This window comes from Aulostomus chinensis, chromosome 6 (genome assembly GCF_037954235.1).
Source record: "Aulostomus chinensis isolate RoL2024-O1b breed Wild chromosome 6, RoL_Achi_v1.0, whole genome shotgun sequence".
NCBI lineage: Eukaryota > Metazoa > Chordata > Actinopteri > Syngnathiformes > Aulostomidae > Aulostomus > Aulostomus chinensis.
The window spans coordinates 23,743,358-23,758,449 of NC_141325.1; the positions used below are offsets into that span (position 1 = coordinate 23,743,358).

Genomic DNA, 15,092 nt, shown 5'->3' on the forward strand with positions numbered 1-15,092 from the left:
TCTTTCCCTGGTTTGCATGCAAGATCTTTTTTTTTAATAATCTACACCTCATATATAACAGCATCTACTATTCATTATCATCACGCTGAAAGACATAAAGAAACACTTGACTTGATTTGCAATATGTCATCCTCAGGTCAAGCTTTTCAGGAGCCTCAGAGAAAGCTCCCTGTTCATCTCAGGAATGCCAATGAGGCCTTTTAGTATCAAACTCTGCTCTCAAAACATTACCATTCATAATGAAGCTCAAACATTCAACTGAAATACGGAAGGAGACTTTAAATTCAACAAACACACTCATTACTAAATTAGTAACACAAACTCTCTTCGGGAAGTTGGGCCATGACCGACATCATTCTTTTGCTTTAATATGCAGTAAAAATAAACAAGTCAAACTAAATGGTCCTGATGCAGCACAAATCCTTCATAAAGCTGCTGCCCTCTGTTGACATGGCAACATCTTTCTCTCTCTCTCAGTCTCCTATTTATGCCAACCCAGAACATTAGGTGCTATTTATTTTAACAAATGACCGTCTGCTAGGCAGTTGAGGTGAGGACATCAATGACCTCAAGTGTTAGTCAATCAAGTCAAGTCAATTTTATTTCTATAGCACCAAATCAGAACAAAAGTTATCTCATGACACTTTACAAGTAAAGCTGGTCTAGCACCACTCCTTCAATGAATGTACACCCAACAATTCTCCATGAGCAAGCACATCTTGCAATAGTTGTGATGAAAATCTTCCTTTTAACAGGCAGGAATATTGAGTAGATCCAGGCTCAATGGGAACGGCGAGCGTTGTGGACCAGCTGGAGAGTCTTTAGGGACTTATTAGTACAGCCTGATAGTTGCAGTAATCCAGCCTGGAAGTGACAAAAGCATGGACTAGTTTTTCTGCATCTTTTTAAGACAGGATGTGTCTGATCTTAGAGATGTTACATAAATGAAAGAAAGCAGACCTGGAGATGTTGTCAATGTAAGAGTTAAAGGACAGATCCTGATCAAAGAGAACTCCTAGGTTCCTTATGGTAGTGCTGGGGGCCTGGGTGATGCCATCCAGGGTACCTATCTCAGTAGATAGGGTGTCTCTAAGGTGTTTTTGGCCCAGGACAATGACTTCAGTTTTTTGTTTAATAAAAGAAAATTGGGGGTCATTCATGTTTTTATTTCTCTTAGTCAGATCACAAGTCAGCTGATTTGTTTCATGAGAATGCATTGATAAGTACAGCTGCGTGTCATCTGCGTAGCAGTAACAATTAATCAAGTGTTTCCTTCCAATGTGACCAAGAGGAAGCAGGTACTGTATAGGGTGAAAGGGACTGGTCCAAGCACGGACCCTTTTGGAACACCATAGCCGACTGTAGTGGTCTCAGGGGAATAATCAAACTTGAAGCACTTTGTCATACTAAGGCTTTTCCTCTACTCTAAATTCTTGCTTGTATTGTACGCAACTTTGGACAAAAGCGTCTGCCAAATGAAAATGTAGAATTGTAATCAATTAGCAAGTAAAAACTGAGATCGACCTAGTAAATATGATCTAAACCAGTTTAGTGTGGTTCCTTTTATGGATGGTCCATGGTATTAAGAGCTGCACCAAGATCTAATAAGAAGAGCACAGAGACCAGTCCCTCATCTGATGCCAGTAGGAGGTCATTGGTAACTTTGACTAGTGCTGTTTCTGTGCTATGAAGAATCTTGAAGTGACTGCTTTCTCCAGCACTTTGGAGAGAAAAGGAAGATTTGATATTGGTTGATAGTTGGCCAAAACGTCTGGATCCAGAGTTGTTTTTTTTTGAGAAGGTGTTTAATTACTGCCACTTTAAAGGCCTGTGGAACATAAACCAGATAACAGCGACACATTGATCATGTCTAAGAGAGAGGTGCTAATTTGGGGTAAAGAATTTTGAAGCAACTTAGTTGGGATGGGGTCTAGGAGACAGGTGGATGGTTTAGAGGAAGAAATTGTTGTACTAAGTTCATGAATGTTAATGGGAGAAAAACTATCCCGGTATATGTCTGGGCCCACAGCTGCCTCTCAGGTTTCTGAGGTTATAGATGACGTGGTGCCAGCTGATGGCAGGAGAAGTACTTTTTCTCAAATAAGTAGAATTTTGTTTAAGTTCACAAAGTCATTGCTACTCAGGGAACCAGGAATATTTGGCTCAATAGAGCCGGGGCTCTCTGTCGGTCTGGCTACAGTGAGAGAGAAATCTGGGTTTGTTCTTGTGTTCCTCTATTAATGCTGCTCTAGTTTTACGAAGGGCTTTCCTATAAGATTTAGGGCTATCTTTCAAAATTGCACGCGACTCTTCCAGTTTGGAGGGGTGCCATGTCCTCTCCAGTTATTCAGGGTTTTTTTTTTACTCAACTGTCAGGTTTCAGAATTGTACCAAGGTGCTTGTTTCCTTTGTTTCATGGTTTTCTTTTTTAATGGAGCAATAGAGTCCAAAGTAACAGGAAGTGAGGTCATGACAAATTTCAAACTGTTACGATTGAACAAAGACTTTTATATGTCATCCCAGGATGGATTCTAACCATTGGTCCAACAGGGACATGAATGCAAGTCAAAATACACCTTTAATAAAGTTTGAACTTGATGGCTTTATTTCTGCAGCTCAAATAGTATCTGTCTGAAGTTTAATGTCCAAGGCGTGCAACATGTGTTGTGCAGATGGAAATTGGAGGGATATGTTTTCGGTAAGAATTTTTGGTTTGACCTAAAGGATTGATCGAATCACCTCTTTTTCTTTTATTTAGGAGTCCGTCCACAGAGATGACAACTTAAATTTAAAAGCCAAAAGTCACAAAAGCAGACTACAAATGACACACACACAAAGCAGTTGCACCCCCCCCCCCCCCACACACACACACACACTCTTATATACACACATTCACACAATATCATACTATACTTTCCCAATGTCAGAACAGAGTGCATCTGATATGGTCTGTAAATTTTAGATTGAAAAGCTGAGGCAAAGAGAACAATTCCGCAGGTGTGTACGTGTCAAGTTTCAGAATACTTAGAAGAGGGACTGCCCCAAAATGTGTGCCATGTACTTTCTCATTGTCAAGCAAATTGTTAATTGTTTTTGATGCTTTTTGCTGTGAACTACTTTTTTTGCAGCATTGACAAACAGCACTATTCAGCCTCCAACAACGAACTGAGAGCAGAAAGAAGCTTAAAATACTTATGAATTGTTGCTAACTGTTTTTGTATGTGTGTTTGTGGTCCACAGTGAAAACTGACCTTGCCATTATGGTGAAGAATAGCAGCACAGGTGTGAAACATGATAGATGTGATCCCATTACCAGTACGCCTACAGATTAGCCAGGCCTTAAGACAGCTAGAAATCTGTTGTAAGGACTGTGGAGATGAATGAACCTGTTTAACCATTTATCATCTTGAAGGAAGAAAAAGACTACAGGGTTAACTATGATCCACAGACTGAGTCACAAAAGGTGAACAAAAGACAACAGGAGCACATCCACTTCAAAGTTCCAGACTTATTGTCTTATAAAAACATGATATTCAGGCTTGGTTACCCACACACGTATTCTCTTTGTTGTGAAAGAAGCTTTTTAAAGCAATGATACAATCATTTGCTCACCACACATATGGAGTTGAAAAGTAATACTCTACGGGCCATCCAACCAATAAAGATGAGTCAACTTTCTATTAAGAATGTCAAAATAATCCATTATTTTTGATACCAAGTTTAAGAATTGTCTCCATTAATAATTTATGATCTTAAAATAGGCGGCACAATGGTGCAGTGGTTAGCACTGTTGCCTCACAGCAAAAAGGTTCCGGGTTCGAGTCCCAGCTCGGGCACGGGATCTTTCTGTGTGGAGTCTGCATGTTCTCCCCTTGCCTGCATGGGTTCTCTCTGGTACTCGGGCTTCTTCCCACAGTCCAAAGACATCAAGAGAGGACAAGGCTGATTGATACTCTAAATTGACTGTAGGTGTGACTGTGAGTGTGAATGGCTGTTTGTCTCTGTATGTTGGCCCTGTGATGGACTGGCGACCTGTCCAGGGTGAACCCCGCCTCTCACCCGTAGACGCTGGGATAGGCTCCAGCCCCCCCGCGACCCTTAATAGGAATAAGCAGAAGACAATGGATGGATGGATGGATATTAAAATAACCTAAGCTATTAAAATCAAATGTACAACAGCCTGCAGAGATGGAAGAAAAGGGAGGTCCTCAGTGTGAGGTTTTCCAGGAACAAACCCGCCTCATGTCCAGTGTCGCTGGCTTATATGGGCTCAGCCAGGTCACCAAGATAGAACCCAAGAGGACACAGAGAGAACATGCAAACTTAGCGAGATCCAGCCAGCCTTCAAATTGAAACCTGGAACCTTACCTGTGAGGTAACAGTGCCAACCACGACACCACCTTATGTCCCCCTTGGTTTACGTTTTATTTCCAAAATCCCTTCCATTTTTTTCTGTTCCCCCTTTTTTGAATGACTCTCCCCTCCTGTTAATCTTCTCGTTTTTTTATTGTTTTTCAACCAATCAGCTCCTTCTCTGCCTTGTCCCTGTATTCTCCCAGCTGTTTCTTGTTGTGTGATTACTTCTGTTTGTGTTTAAGTTCACTTTTCTCTGTTAGATCTTGTGCTCCGTTTTGTCCATATTCCTGTGTATACTTCCTTCACTCTGTCCACCACCTGATTCGTTCAACAGTGTTTTAGTTTTGTGAATTACATTGTTTCTATTACAATTTTTGTATAGTAACAATCATCATTAAGTTCTTCATGTCTTGCCTCCCCAGACCCTTGTGAAACACCATAGCTCATTGTTTCTCAACTGGGGGTTCACAAATCCTTCGTGGTCCGTGGTGTAATTGCAAGGGGTCCGGGAAAATAAATTATCTTTTGGAAAAGATCCTATGACATTCATAGAACCACTGCCATACCTGACTGTAGGAGTCTCAGAGGAATAATCATTAGCAAGTACAAGCTGAGATCGAACTAGTAAATATGACCTAAACCAAATTAATGCGGTTCTTTTAATGCCAATGACATGTTCCTGTCTCCCTGCATTCAGGTTCTACCTCCAATCTTGACAACTGGAGGTACAGACACAAGCTTTATGGTGTCTTATTTATGAATGTAACATTAATAACTAATATGACACAGCTACAACACGCAAGTTTGCAGGTTTTTTGCTGTTTCAGGACCAAGACGATAGATGTAAGAAAAGGCTCCAAGTAAAAGCTGAGCCTCTGTGGGCAGACTTTTCATATTGTCTGATATGAACTCAACTAAGGCTTTTAGAAGCAATATATAGAAATGATGAATCTGCTAGCTTATGGTAGCCTTAGTGGTCATATTGAGGCATTAGCATCAAATTGAAATGGCTGCATAATTAGTTAAAAAGTCCTGGTAGCTGCTTTCACAAACAAAGTTTAATGGAAATGCAAATGCAAATTGTTTCAAAAACATGTATGAACTAGTGACATAGACACTCTTCTCTCATTGATGTGTGCCCGAGGAAGCTGAGACCCACTGGTTGACCTTGTTAGCTTAGCATATTGAATCTCAGTGGATGGGCATTATACACTTTTTCCTCCAATACTGTTGTTGCCTATACTGTATTAACATAACTCATGCTGTGCATAAATCGAGCGTTAGCGTTAGTTCTGTCAGGCCGTGGTAGTCAAGCGCTATTGGCTTCCCGTCTATCAATCAAACTGACCAATCTGCTGATCTACAGCTGCCCCGCATCAGCTGAGCAAATCCCTTGCTTCTGATTGGCCCCTCTCAACTTAAATGTCACCCGGCCTCAACTCCCGTTCTGCTAGCTCTGGCTATGCTGCTCTGCCCGCTGTCATCGCTGCTATCGCTGCTATCGCTGCTATCTGCTGTTATTTGCTATCTGCTGCTGCTATCCGCTGCTATCTGCTGCTGCTGCTGCTATCTGCTGCTATCTACTGCAGCCTGCTGCTGCTGCTGCTGCTATCTGCTGCTATCTACTGCAGCCTGCTGCTGCTGCTGCTGCTATTTGTTGTACAGTTGCTCCTGCTCGCAACTTGCTACCCTCCACCTCCCCAGCTCCACCTTGTCATGTATACATGGCATAGTTCGTTCCATGTCATGTTGCTGCTCTGTTCACAGGGGTATGTTTGATCTTCCAGTCTTAAACTGGGAGAACCTTCCCTCACGCTGCTGGTCCCCTGTTTCATGGTGCTCATGAAAAATCATCAGGGGACTCCTCTGAACAGAGCCATACCGCCAATTTGTACTATAATAAACAAATCAAGCTCATTATCATCTCTTGTGTTTCTTGACGTGAATGGACCTGACAGAATATTAGTTATCCATTTGGAATTGAAATTTAGAATCAGACACATAGTGGGAGCTACTTTCTAAACCAGGCATATTTGATACACTACCTAGAAAGTACAAGAGATTAAGGATGGTTACTCCTGGACAAAGCTAATGCTAACTTTTAACGCCACTGCAATCCATTGTGCGAAGCTAAATAGCAGTCAGCCAGTCTCTGTGGGTCTTAGCTTCCCATATGTACACACAACTAATGAACTAACTAACTTCCTAACTTGCCTGCATTCCCTTTACCAACAGCTAACAAAGGGTTTCACAAACCAGGCTAAAAAGAAAAAGGATTACAGAAAAGGAAATAAGCTGCAACATTTCTAGAAACATGCTGTGACATCAGAGACACTGGGGCAGTAACACTGACAGTAGGGTAGTGGTGTTGCTACATTTGCCATTTAATGCTAACAGTTGGAAAACCCTCTCCTTTACATCTTGAAGATGATTGTCGAGTCAAGTCAAGTCAGTTTTATTTGTATAGCGCCAAATCACAACAAAAGTTACCTGATGACACTTTACAGCAGCAGGTTGAGCAACATACTCTTTTAATGAATTTACACCCAACAATTCTGGATTTGGGAAGTGGGGAAAGCACAAGGGCTGCAGAGAAGAAGATAATTGAGTGTATGAGTACAGGAGGACAGAGAGGAGGCGAGAGAAGCCCAGAGCACCATAGAGATCCCCTGGCAGTCCAAGCCTATAGCAGCATATCTAAGGGCTAGCCTAAATCAGTCCTAACTATTAACTTTAACAAAAAAGAAGGTCTGAAGTCTGCTCTTAAACATGGGAAGGGCGTCTACATCCCGGACTGAAACTGGGAGATGGTTACACAGAATGGGAGCCTGATAGCTGAAGGCTCTGGCCCCTATTCTACTTTTAGAGACTCTAGGGACCGCAAGTAATGAGCTATGAGCTCTGTCAGATATCTGATTTTTTGAAGGTTTTATATGTTGGAAGAAGAATTTTGAATTCTGTTCTGAATTTAACAAAGACCTTATGCAGAGAAGCCAGTACAGGAGAGACATGGTCTCTTCTACCAGTTCTAGTCAATATGTGGGCAGCAGTGTTTTGGGCCAGCTGGAAAGTCTTTAGGGACTTATTGGTGCAGCCTGATAGGAGGGAATTGCAGTAATCCAGCCTGGAAGTGACAAAAGCATTAAAAAAATTTTCTGCATCTTTTTGAGACAGGATGTGCCTGATCTTAGCAATGTTACGTAGATGAAGGAAAGCAGTCCTGGAGATGTATTTTAATGTGGAAGTTAAAGGACAGATCCTGATCAAAGAGAACTCCCAGTTTTCCTTTTTTCCTTACAGGAGTGCTGGGGGCCTGGGTGATGCCCTCCAGAGGTACCTATCTCATTAGATAAGGTGTTCCTAAGGTTTTATTGGGGGGGGGGGGGGGGGCTACACAATAACTAGTTTTGTCAGAGTTTAATAAAAGAAAATTGGGGGTCATCCATGTTTTTATTCCTTTAGACAGGCCTCAAGTTTAGTCAACTGATTTGTTTCATGTGGATGAATTGACATGTACAGCTGCGTGTTATCAGCATAGCGCTGAAAATTAATGGAGTGTTTCCTTATTATGTAACCAAGTGGAAGCAGATACAGAGTGAAGAGGACTGGTCCAAGCACAGACCCTTGTGAAACACCATAGCTCAGCCTTTCTGAACTGGGGGTCCACAAATCCTTCGTGGTCCGTGGTGTAATTGAAAGGGGTCCGTGAAAATAAATTATCTTTTGAAAAGAATAATTAGTGCGGTTCCTGTTCCTGTTTCTGTAATTGGCTGAGATGGTCAATGGTATCAAAAGCTGCACTAAGATCTAACAAGACCAGCATAGAGACGAGTCCCTCATCTGATGCCAGTGAGAGGTCATTGGTAACTTTGACGAGTTTTTGTGAGATGATCAACCCTGAAACCTGACTGGAAATCCTCTAATAAGCTGTTGCTTTGAAGAAAGTCACAGAGCTGTTTAGCTCTGCTACTGCTTCCTCCAGAATCTTGGAGAAAAAAGGAAGATTTGACATTGATCTGTAGTTGGCCAAAACTTCTGGAGCCAGAGTTTTAGAGGGGTTTAAGTACTGCTACCTTAAAGGACTGTAGAACTTTGCCAGATAACAGTGACACATTGATCATATCTAAGAGAGAGGAGCTAATTTGGGGTAAAGAGTCTTTAAGCAGCTTTAGTTGGGATAGGGTCTGGGAGACAGGTGGATGGTTTAGAAGAGGAAATTGTATCAAGTTCATGAAGGTCAATGGGAGAAGTTATTCCTGTATATGTCTGGGCCAGACAGCTGCCTCGAAGTTTTCTGAGATTATAGATGATGTGGTGCCAGCTGATGGCAGGAGAAGAGTTTTCTCTCGAATAAGTAAATGGACTCAAATGGACTGAATTTATATAGTGCCTTTCTACCTTAGCGGCACTCAAAGCACTTTACAAAGTCATCTCATTCACCCACACCCACACACACCCACACACACACAAACACACAATGATGGTGAAGGCTACCATGCAAGGTGCCAACCTACTCATCAGGAGCAATTATGGGTTCAGTGTCTTGCTCAAGGACACTTCGACATGGTCACCAGGGGTGAGGAGCGAAACAGCGACCCTTCGGTTGCTAGACAGCCACTCTACCTCCGAGCCATACCACCCAAGTAGAATTTTGTCATGAAACAAGTTCATAATGTCATTGCTGCTCAGGGAAACAGGAATAATTGGCTTAACAGGGCTGTGGCTCTCCATCAGTCTGGCTATAGCAGGACTACATTTTCTGTAGGAACAAAGAAAAATGTTAAGCTTGGTAGTTCATAAGGCTATACTGTAGCTAGTCATGCTCCAGGCTAGTTCTGTGCCAGCCGGTCCACTTGAAATCCACCTTGCAACAAACATGGCAGTTCATTAATTTACTTTTATCTAATTCTTAATGTTTTCCTTGGATTTCTATAAATGTAGTGAATGGGACAGATGATACAGTTTCAAGAGCACAAACAGAAATTGCAACATCAAAACTACATTAGAAGTTATCTAAATGTCCAGGTTTATTTTTTATTTAAAAGCTATTATTGTATCTGAGTGTAGTTGTTCTAAAGGTATGAAAGTAATCTTGTGTTGCTTATTTGATGGGCATTCCAGCACTTAGTCTGGTATTACAGCCAATTTGCAGAAGTGTCAGTTCCCAGGTAGGAGGGCTACATGTTGAATAGTCTCAGTGTGCTGCCAAGCATGTTCCTTGTTTTAATCAGGACTCATTAGGAGGCATATTAAAATGATTTAATTTTGTCCCACGCTCAGGCATGCTTATCAGCCCTGGTAGTAAGGTGTAAAGATCCAGAGAAGCATAGTCAGGGGATTTTTAAATTATCTATCTTCTCATGTCCAACCTTTTAATGCAAATGATAAATTCTTTAAAATTAAATCCTAATTTATTTCCCATGTAACAGTCATGTTGGTTGTTTAATACTGGTGTTACAGTGTTATGTTTGCATACGTGATATATGATTATCCATGTAGAATACAGTCTAATATAATTACATATATACTTATCGTGTAATTACACACTACACATTCCCAGATAGTGAATACTCAAGCCGTGTGGTGTGCAGCAGTAATCATTAAAGACTGTGCACACACTACAACTCTGCAGCAAAGACACTGGGGACATCTGTCATTTAGATGAGGAAGAATGTAGGTCACTGTTCCTTGTGTCTTCGTTGAGCAGGACCTGATTAAAGCAGAAACCTATGGCCTAAGAACACTGCCAACTTACACAACACTCTTTTTCTCTCTCTCTCTCTCTCTCTCTCTCTCTCGTAAAGGCTGCGTGATTGTATATCCTTGGTCAACCAGAATCCTTGTTGCCCCGTGCCTCTTGGACTCTACGGACAGCAGAGATTGGATTACCCAACTGTCAATCAATCAAACAGGCATTGATGCAAACCCACCATGAAACATCCCAAACAGATGGCCAGCCACACCACATGCGTACACCCCCACCCAGCCTAGCTCGGCCCTAGTCCCTTGGTAAGAGACTGTAAGCTTCTTAGAATTTTTTATGCTTATCAGTAATTTTTCATCAAAGCCATCATACTAATATATTTTCACTGGTAATGATGCTCAGGACACTGTCTTAGCTAACTATCACCCCCTCACAGTATTGGTATGGTCATGCTACAGATGAAAAATGTTAGGAAATGTCCTAATGAGTAGATAAATCTGCCACTGTGCTTAAGACAATAGCATGCCAGGGGGCTGAGCGATGGGGGTATTTTGGGGCAGGGCAGCGACCCCCGACACCCGGGCCAGGCAGGCAGGCAGGCAGGAAGCAGAGGAGGAGGCTGAGCCAGAGCAGGTGCCTCTACTGACATCTGCTTCAGTTCACTGGGGAAACACAAGCACCCTGCAGCTACAGCACTGACAATGACACTGAAGTGGCCCGGCTCCTTATAAACAAGGTAGACCTTTTCCACTTCTTGAGATTTATCAGACTGAGGGCTGATGCCTTTGTAGGATTTAGTTTGCTTTTCGTCGCTTTGATTCTGGGTCACTCTTTTTTGTTTGTTTGTGCTTATATGTGAGGATTGATTAGATGCCACCTTGCAGCTTGGAAATAACTAAGGAATTACTTTTACTTTTCCTATTTTCTCCGCTTTTAACACTTTCTGTGCTCCGTGTTCTGCTTCTCAATGTAGCAGCTTAATCCATGAAGAAAAGAGAAAAAAAAAAAAACGTTTTCATGTCAGAGTATTAAGAGGATTCGACCCAGATCTCTTACAGACACTAAAGGAAGAAATCGTTGGATGTTCAGTCTCATGAAATATTGATGCTGTCATGTTTACTCATCAACCCACTTTCCGTCTGAATCTAATCAAGCTGACAAGACAAACCCTGAAGGCTGTTGATTTACGCGCGCCATCGATCCAACTTTGCCTTCCATTGACTCATTGCATTTTTAAAGACTTTGTAGTGTAATCAAAGGCTCTGTGGACCCTCTTGTTGGTGCTGAGCAGATATAACAGATGAAGCCAATTTTTCTGCAGCTTGACTACATATACCTTTTATAGTCTTTAACATTTTAATTAATTTGTTATAATCACTGAGTGCTCCCCAAACAATAGAGTCTAATAGGATGAAGATATGGTGGCAAGTGTAGAGGTTGTGGCAGGAGGATGATGTGATAGGGGGATGACACAGAGGCAGGCAGCTTACAGGACCACCTGATAGTGATTCTGAGCATGCACTGGGGTGTGAGTGAATCCCAGTCCATATGTGGCCTGTAAATGAATGAAGCCATCATTTTATCACTGTAACCTAACCTATTTCAACACTCGGCAGAAGAAATGAAGTACTCAATGTCAAGTATACAAATACACATCATTTCTGATCTCTAAGGGCCTGGGGGGTTTAATAAGTGGTTTAATTTAATGTTGGGTTCATTTTCTGCCTGATGGCTGGTTCTTTTGCACTTCGGTTTGAGACATAATTTTATTCTGGTCACACTCGGTTTCCACAGAGTCAACAAACTATGACTGCTTATCTCTAGCAGCCAATAAGCACCAATAAACCCCGAATGTCAGGAGGTGAAATTGATCCCATGTTTCAGGCAGCTCTGTGTGTTTTGACAGATTTAGATATCTCTCAGGTGTTGAGTTCTGGGTGTCAGGAGAGGCGGCCATCAGCGGGGTGTCCCCTGAGCATACCTCAGTGAATGCTTGGCAAATTAAGATGGTAGCTGCAAGATTAGAGAGGAGGAAGGTATGAAATCTGAAATATGGCATGTTTTGATTTCTAAAGACGCAAGGCCTTCCTTAACTTTGAGAAAGGCATTTCAACTGAAAAGAGGGTGGTCAGACAAGATGTATCCAGTATGGGAATATGAGGATTAAGGCTTTCACACAAGTACTAGCGAGACAGGTGAGTCTTGGTGATGATGTGAGAACACTGGATGGCTGCTGTTGCTATAGCAACACAATCTCATAGAATTACATGAAATGACCATGACCTTTTAACACTTATTATGCAGTGGTGGCACAAACTCCATTAACATAAACACCACAGACACAATTGCAACAGACAGTCAATTAGACTCCTTTCATGGTGGAAATCCCCGACTGAGCAGTTACGGACTGCAGTTACTGTTGTCTTGTAGTTTAGAAAAAATTTAATTTCATCATTATTCAGTGACGCTGTCTTCCAAATGAAATTTATTTTTGGAGAATGTGATTTAGGGCTTCAGGATGTTTCAAAACACTCAGGAAAGTGGCTTAAAGAAGTGAAACAGTGTTTCAAATGTTTCACTCATCCCTTGCTACAAATATAGATTTAGCAACAAAAACTCTTAGAAAAACATTGTTGGATAGGTAAGCGTTGTGGAAAAATACAATATTACAAATGGGACTTGAACTTTTGTCTCCTGCTGCAAATTCTGGTGTCTGTTGGTACCAACAAAACTTGCCCCTAGATGTAGACGTGTTTAAACAACAGCATTTGTGTTTATTTGTTTCTAGAGCTGGAACATATCTGTTTGAACTGTTCTTTCTGTAATACCCTGATGCTTTGTTGAACACAGTCAGAAATGCTCTTCAAGCTAGTGAGTTTGTATTTTTCTGATAATAAGTGATAAATATTTGTTCATTTTGATTTGTTTAAATTGAGGCTGTGTTTAAAATCACTCCTAGCTCTATATTTAAAACAATATAGGAAGCTCGTCAACAAAATGAAAATGATACATTCGAGCAAGGTCTGATGCTACATTTGGCCCACAATATGATCCATCCATTTTCAACTGCTTATCTTGTTGAGATTCGCAGGGGGGCTGGAGCCTATCCCAGCAGCCTTCAGGCAAGAGCCAGGGTTCACCCCGGATAGGTTGCCATCACAGGTCCAACACACATAGACAGACAACCATTCACACTCACATTCATACCTACGGTCAATTTAGAGTATCAATCAGCCTCGTCCCTCTTGATGTCTTTGGATTGTTGGAGGAAGCTGGAGTACCAGAGAGAACCCACGCAGGAACAGGGAGAACATACAGACTCCACCTTCTTGCTGTGAAGCGACAGTGCTGACCACTGCACCACCGTGCCGCCCTCACAATATGATATTATCCATCCATCCATCCATTGTCTTCCGCTTATTCCTGTTAAGGGTTGCGGGGGGGCTGGAACCTATCCCAGCGTCTACATGCGAGTGGTGGGGCTCACCCTGGACAGGTCACCAGTCCATCGCAGGGCCAACACCTATAGACAGACAACCATTCACACTCACATTCATACCTATGGTCAATTTAGAGTATCAATCAGCCTAGTCCTCAATTGCATGTCTTTGGACTGTGGGAGGAAACTGGAGTACCAGAGAGAACCCGTGCAGGTACAGGGAGAACATGGAGACTCCACCTTCTTGCTGTGAAGCGACAGTGCTGACCACTGCACCACCGTGCCGCCCTCACAATTTGATATTATATTTTATTCAATATATTTGAACAAAAATGTAATGATGAAATTATATATGCCTTTTATGGAAAAGACAGATTTTGGGGTGAACTTACAACAATCATCTTATCAAATACTTTCTTTCTGAAGCCTTTATTGTTTCATTCACCCCATTTTGGACACAACACTGGTCTCCAACAGTTCACTCTCCACTCCTCCATCTGCTGTGTTACTCTTAGCCAGGGCAATGCATGCTGGGATATAGGGCTCGGTCAGTCACGATCAATGGTGCACAATTTTTCCTGTGCTATTATGGGATATTTTGAGTTTACTAGGGTATAATAATTCTCTATCACTATTCATTCTGGCAGCATTATGAAATGTGCAGCTGGTGGACTACATTGTTTGCAGGTACTGATTGTGGACACAGCCTCAGTCTCTCCTGTCTGCCTTGCCTCAGTAGGGGAGGGTTATATAAAGCAAATGGTGCAACTTGTTCCTACACCTTTCAATGTTTTAGACTCCTCAGAGGTCAGCTCTGTCAAAAAACAATTGCTCTTAGCACTAACTCGTGTGTCAGAGTTGACCAAAGTTGAATTTGGTTTAAATTATTCAAGTGAATATTGTTTGTCCTTCCAAACAGATCTGCAAACTGCAAAGATTTGACTGGAACCAACAGACTTTGCTGCCAGCTTTCTCTGCTGGTAACTGGGCATTCAGTGCCTTTGTCCACCAGATGCGGGTTGTTTTTTTTTTTCCTGGCAGTATCTGTTTTCTGTACAAATCCTATAAAGTTCAACTTTGACAGGGTTCAGTGTGCTCAGTGCAAAAACTCTCCCAGCATACAGTTTGTTTTCCTCTGGCATTCACAATGTCTTCCATTGAAAACAGTTCAACTTTTGGAACACTCTTCAGTGTTGCTTCTCTCAGCACTCAGTTAACTCAAGAGATGACTATTAAGGTGGTGTCCTTTCAAAGAAAATGTTAATGTTCAAAGAAATGATTGCAAAGTTAGTGTTTCAAGTGAAATTGTTTGCAAATTAAAATTCATCCAAGTGTATATTTTAATTAGCGATTTTTTTAAATAAAAATTTACACCTCCTGTTTAGGAGGCACTTGCACAAGAACTTGCAAACTTGTAGAAAATCATGACTTAGCGTGATGACACACGGGTATAATGCAGAAACCTAAAGTGACAACTGTCACCCGTATACCTTGACAAATACATGTTAGCAATTTGGCTCATGGAAGCTGATCCTCAGGTCAGTGGGCTTATTTATGGTGACTGGGGTTCCCTCCAGCCTGAAGTCACTGATG

General features: G+C 41.8%; 1 protein-coding gene across 1 annotated transcript in view; it reads left to right on the plus strand.

Annotated features, from left to right (window-relative positions):
- Window positions 1–10,728: 10,728 nt before the first annotated feature.
- The window catches only part of tncb (tenascin Cb), a 105,321-nt gene continuing 100,957 nt past the window's right edge, over window positions 10,729–15,092 (plus strand). The window contains exon 1 of the mRNA XM_086207099.1: window positions 10,729–10,796. The gene's annotated coding sequence lies outside the window, so the exon portion shown is untranslated. The remainder of the gene's footprint in view (window positions 10,797–15,092) is intronic.